This window comes from Ranitomeya variabilis, chromosome 4, assembly GCF_051348905.1.
Source record: "Ranitomeya variabilis isolate aRanVar5 chromosome 4, aRanVar5.hap1, whole genome shotgun sequence".
NCBI classification, from domain to species: Eukaryota; Metazoa; Chordata; class Amphibia; order Anura; family Dendrobatidae; genus Ranitomeya; species Ranitomeya variabilis.
In genome coordinates, this window is record NC_135235.1 from 700,451,404 (window position 1) to 700,457,403 (window position 6,000).

General features: G+C 51.7%; 1 protein-coding gene across 1 annotated transcript in view; it reads right to left on the minus strand.

The window, feature by feature from the left end:
• Positions 1-4,891, minus strand: part of LOC143766454 (oocyte zinc finger protein XlCOF7.1-like) — a 42,297-nt gene extending 37,406 nt beyond the window's left edge. Inside the window, exon 1 of the mRNA XM_077254167.1 lies at positions 4,833-4,891. The gene's annotated coding sequence lies outside the window, so the exon portion shown is untranslated. The remainder of the gene's footprint in view (positions 1-4,832) is intronic.
• Positions 4,892-6,000: the final 1,109 nt, after the last annotated feature.

The following is a 6,000-nucleotide window of genomic DNA, read 5'->3' on the forward strand; positions in this document are numbered from 1 at the left end:
TATGCTGCTGCTGCGATTAAAAAAAAAAAATGACATACCGTATATACTCGAGTATAAGCCGAGATTTTCAGCCCAAATTTTTGGGCTGAAAGTGCCCCTCTCGGCTTATACTCGAGTCATGATCGGTGGTGGGGTCGGCGGGTGAGGACTGTCATATACTTACCTGCTTCCGGGGCTCCTGGCGCTCCCCCTGCCCGTCCCACGGTCTCCGGGTGCCGCAGCCTCTTCCCCTGAGTGGTCACGTGGGACCGCTCATTAGAGAAATGAATAGGCTGCTCCACCTCCCATAGGGGCGGAGCCGCCTATTCATTTCTCTAATCAGCGGTGCCGGTGACCGCTGATAGAGGAAGAGGCTGCGGCACCGAAGACAGGCAGGGGGAAGGAGCGGGACACCGGGAGCAGGTAAGTATGTCATATTCACCTGTCCTCGTTCCACACGCCGGGCGTCGCACCATCTTCCCGGCATCTCTCCGCACTGACTGTGCAGGTCAGAGGGCGCGATGATGCATATAGTGTGCGCGCCGCCCTCTGCCTGATCAGTCAGTGCGGAGAGACGCCGGGAAGATGGCGCCGAGGAGCTGCAAGCAAGACAGGTGAGTATGTGTTTTGTTTTTTTTTTATTGCAGCAACAGCAGCACAGATTTATGTGGAGCATCTATGGGGCAATGGTGCAGAGCACTATATGGCAGAGCTATGGGGCAACGGTGCAGAGCACTATATGGCACAGCTATGGGGCAACGGTGCAGAGCACTATATGGCACAGCTATGGGGCAACGGTGCAGAGCACTATATGGCACAGCTATGGGGCAACGGTGCAGAGCACTATATGGCACAGCTATGAGGCAACGGTGCAGAGCACTATATGGCACAGCTATGGGGCAACAGTGCAGAGCACTATATGGCACAGCTATGGGGCAACGGTGCAGAGCACTATATGGCACAGCTATGGGGCAACAGTGCAGAGCACTATATGGCACAGCTATGGGGCAACGGTGCAGAGCACTATATGGCACAGCTATGGGGCAATGGTGCAGAGCACTATATGGCACAGCTATGGGGCAACGGTGCAGAGCACTATATGGCACAGCTATGGGGCAACAGTGCAGAGCACTATATGGCACAGCTATGGGGCAACGGTGCAGAGCACTATATGGCACAGCTATGGGGCAACGGTGCAGAGCACTATATGGCACAGCTATGAGGCAACGGTGCAGAGCACTATATGGCACAGCTATGGGGCAACGGTGCAGAGCACTATATGGCAGAGCTATGGGGCAACGGTGCAGAGCACTATATGGCAGAGCTATGGGGCAACGGTGCAGAGCACTATATGGCAGAGCTATGGGGCAACGGTGCAAAGCACTATATGGCAGAGCTATGGGGCAACGGTGCAGAGCACTATATGGCAGAGCTATGGGGCAACGGTGCAGAGCACTATATGGCACAGCTATGGGGCAACGGTGCAGAGCACTATATGGCACAGCTATGGGGCAACGGTGCAGAGCACTATATGGCACAGCTATGGGGCAACGGTGCAGAGCATTATATATATATGGCACAGCTATGGGGCAACGGTGCAGAGCATTATATATATGGCACAGCTATGGGGCAACGGTGCAGAGCATTATATATGGCACAGCTATGGGGCAACGGTGCAGAGCATTATATATATGGCACAGCTATGGGGCAACGGTGCAGAGCATTATATATGGCACAGCTTTATGTGGAGCATCTATGGGGCCATAATGAATGGTATGGAGTATCTATTTCTAATTTTGAAATTCACCGGTACCTGCTGCATTTTCCACCCTAGGCTTATACTCGAGTCAATAAGTTTTCCCATTTTTTTGTGGCAAAATTAGGGGGGTCGGCTTATACTCGGGTCGGCTTATACTCGAGTATATACGGTACTCCCCTCTCGTCGCTCAGGCACTTGCAATATTCACCTGTCCCCGTTCCACCACTGGGCGCCGCTATGTCTTCCGGGTCTCTGGCTCTGACTAGCCATGTCATCGCGCCCTCTGACCTGAACGTCACAGACAGAGGACGTGGAAGACTGAGCCCGGCGGTGGAACAGGTGAATATCGCTCAATGCTCACCCTCCCCCGTCATACTCACTCTCCCGGCACGGTCCCAGGCAGCTTCTCCGATGAGATGGTCTCCAGGCGCCTGCAGCTTGTTCCAGTGTTCAGCAGTCACTGGTACTGCTCATTAAAGTAATAAATATGTGCTCCACCCCTATAGGAGTGGAGTCGCGTCCATATTCATTACTTTAATGAGAGTTACCACGTGACCACTGAACACAGGAAGAGCTGCCGGCGCCCGGAGACCATCGCATCGGAGAAGCTGCCGGGGACTGCATCGGGAGCAGGTGAGTATGATGGACGGCTGCAGCTCCCCCACCGACCCCCTGTGACAATGACTCGAGTATAAGCCAAGAGGGACACTTTCGGCCTAAAAAAATGGGCTGAAAATCTTGGTTTATACTCGAGTATATATGGTAAAAAAAGCACATTCAGCAGGTAGGTGCCGATGCCTGCGCCATAGCATGATCACATCTATAATGTCCATTTAATTATTTTATTTGGTGATATAAACTTATTCAGAAAAAAAAAATTCTCAAAATTGTGCCGGCCGCGTCTGTGCAGTAGCATCTATCGGCGATCTGAAGGATGTTACTGCACAGACACTGACCGGCCAATATTGTTAGAGGAAAAAAAAATGACTCCACCAAGATGGCACCAGCGCCGCTGCAGTAGCGTCTATCAGATCACCAATAGATGCTACTGCACAGGTGGCGCCATTTTTAGAGAGAATTTATATATTTTTTCTGAATAAGTTTATGTCAAATAAAATAATTAAATGGACATTATAGATGCGATCATGCTACAGCGCAGGCGTCACTGCCAGCACCTGCCTGCTGAATGTGAATTTAGATTTTTTTCCAATTACTATTATATTCAGTAGGTAAAATAGGGGGCAGGTCAGTGAGGGATCAGTGACCTGTTAGAAGCCATCAGTATGAATATCTAAGCAGAGCGCCACATAAAGACAGAATAAGTTCTGGGTCAGGACTGTACGGCTGGTAAAAGGACGGGTACTGGATAGGAAACAGACACGATACGGTCAGGAACACAGGACGGACTCAGGTACAGGATCACACAGATGCAGGTTCAGACTGCACTGGTGAGGATAGCGGTATAGTTGTTTATAGGACGTATCAGGTTCTGGTAGATGCAGGATGGGCTGAGGAGTAGGTTACAGAAGGATGCACATGATCAGGCTCAAACAGGGCAAGCATGATGGACAGGATCAGGTTAAGGGAGCACACATACAGGGACCTTACAACTAAGTAGCAGAAAACACACTGATTACTAAAGTTGCTAAGTTACCTCCCAATAATGGAGGGTGCCTTAAATATCAAACGTCTCCATCATGTAACGTGAAGGAAAGGCTATGAGCAACATGAAGGGATAAGGGAAAGGGAACCAAACACTAGGGAAGGGGGGAATGGAGACCCCTAGACAGATCTAACATCACCCTGTCTGCCCTATCTTACCTACATAGGTTCTGCACCTATCACCGAGCAGGACACCTAAGGCTTCTTTCACACTAGCGTCGGGCTCGGCCCGTCGCCGTGCGTCGGGCCGAGGTCCCCGACGCTAGCGTTGTCTCCGCCGCACAACGGGGGCAGCGGATGCATTTTTCCAGCGCATCCGCTACCCCATTGTGAGGTGCGGGGAAGTGCAGGGAGGTGGGGGCAGAGTTCCGGCCGCGCATGCGCGGTCGGAAAAAGTGGACCGTCGTGAGCAAAAAACGTTACATGTAACGTTTTTTGCTCCCAACGGTCCGCCACTGCACGGCGCAACCGTCGCACGACGGTTGCGACGTGTGTCATTGCGTCGCAAATGCGTCGCTAATGTTAGTCAATGCAGAAAAAACGCATACTGCAAGCACTTTTGCAGGATGCGTTTTTTCGGCAAAACGACGCATTTGCGACGTAATGCAGTTAACGCTAGTGTGAAAGTAGCCTAATCCCTGCCTGACCCTGGCTATAAACCCTGCATTGGGAAGGAGAGGATGAGGCTAGTCAATCCCCACTACTGCTAAACACAGCTAGGATACACAAAACAAGGGGAAACTTAGCTTGAGTAGACACACAGAAAAACACCATCATCCTTCAACCTCCGCAGAGGACGCTAGCCGACTGCTGCAGCTCCAGGCCTCAACAGGGACGTGCAAATAGAAAATCCCCCACGCTTGCCAGAAGCAAGTATATCACACTCAGGTCCAGGTGTGGCCATTAGCACTTGGGGAGGTGGCCACTCGTCTGCAAAGCAAACTACTGAGACCTTCTGCAGTGGATGCAGTGTAACGGTCTGCGGCCTCTGACACATCCGTCTCCCAGCTATTGGCTGAGGATGTTTGCTGACGTGCAGGTGCTGCCCCTGTGATAGGCCGGAGCGCGCCCAGAGCACACTGCCAGGAGACCTGCGCCACACAACCGACTAGACGTCATCTCAGCGTCCATCCTGACAATGGACAAGATTATTTCACTGCGAACAATGCAGAGGAAAGAGCGGCTCCACCACCTAACAACAGAACTATAGATGGAGGCGCACGGCTCAGTCAGCACTAGGACTGCCCTGAATCCAGCGCTCTGGAAACTCCCGTCTGTAATATCACTGAGGGCTCAGGGGAGAGAAAGTATCACAGACCATGCGGCACAAGAAAGCGGCAGAGGCCCGAGATCCGCACCTCCAGAGATCTGCAGGGTCCAATCACTTCTGGGGGAATTGTACTTTCTGCAGGAGACTTCTGCCAAACGTTACCTGATCTTAAAGGAAAACACCAGCAGATGAGCTGAATGGCTGCTCTGTGCGCACAGGACCTGTGATGAGGTCACAGGAGGGGAGGAGTCAGGGGTCACATGATCAGGGGCCTCAGTGTATGCAGGACTCTGCTGTGCTGGTTGTCATGGTGCTGGATGAGGGGAAGTTTATGCGTGGGGTTAGGAGGGGTTTACAGGTTGGATGTAGCGGAGCCGCGTGTGTGCGAGGTGTACGGAGCAGAGCCACTTGTGTGCGAGGTGCGTGGAGCAAAGCCGCATGTGTGCGAGGTGCGCGGAGCCGGATGTGTGCGAGGTGTGCGGAGCCGCCTGTGTGCGAGGTGCACGGAGCCGCCTGTGTGCGAGGTGAGCGGAGACGCGTGTGTGCGTGGTGCGCGGAGCGAAGCCGCGTATGTGTGAGGTGCACGGAGCGGAGCCGCGTGTGTGTATTGTTTTATTTTGATTGGGGCAAAAGGGGGGTGATTTGAACTTTTATATTTATTTTATATTTTTAAACACATTTTTTTTTTGGCATGCTTCAATAGCCTCCATAGGAGACTAGAAGCATGCACTACTCGATCGCCTCTGCTACATAGAGGTAATGCACAGATCACCTCTATGTAGCAGAAATGCAGGGTTGCTTTGAGCACTGACCACAGGGTGGCGCTCACAGCAATCTGCCATCAACAACCATAGAGGTCTCAAGGAGACCTCAGGTTGTTATGGCAATGCACCGATGACCCCCGATCATGTGACGGGGGTCAGCGGTGCGAGCGCTTCTGGACGTGCGGCCGGCAGCGCTTGTTAAATGCCGCTGTCAGAGTTTGACAGCGGCATTTAACTAGTTAATGGGTGCGAGCGGATTGCGATTCCGCTTAGGCCAATTGCGGCCACATGTCAGCTGTTGAAAACAGCTGACATGTCGTGGCTTTGAGGTGGGTTCACCACCAGAGCCCACCTCAAAGAGGGGGAGTCTGCCAGCTGACAGACTATCCCGTCAGCTGGCAGAAAGGGGTTAGAAAAACGCATTAAAAATTGACATAATTTTTCATTATCAAGTGGTCTTTATTATTATTTTTTAGTAATTTTATAGGATGAAAAAATCTCTTATTCTCCTCTATAATACAGAAACATCCATTGTACACAGCAGTGTATTTCTATCAGCATTATCT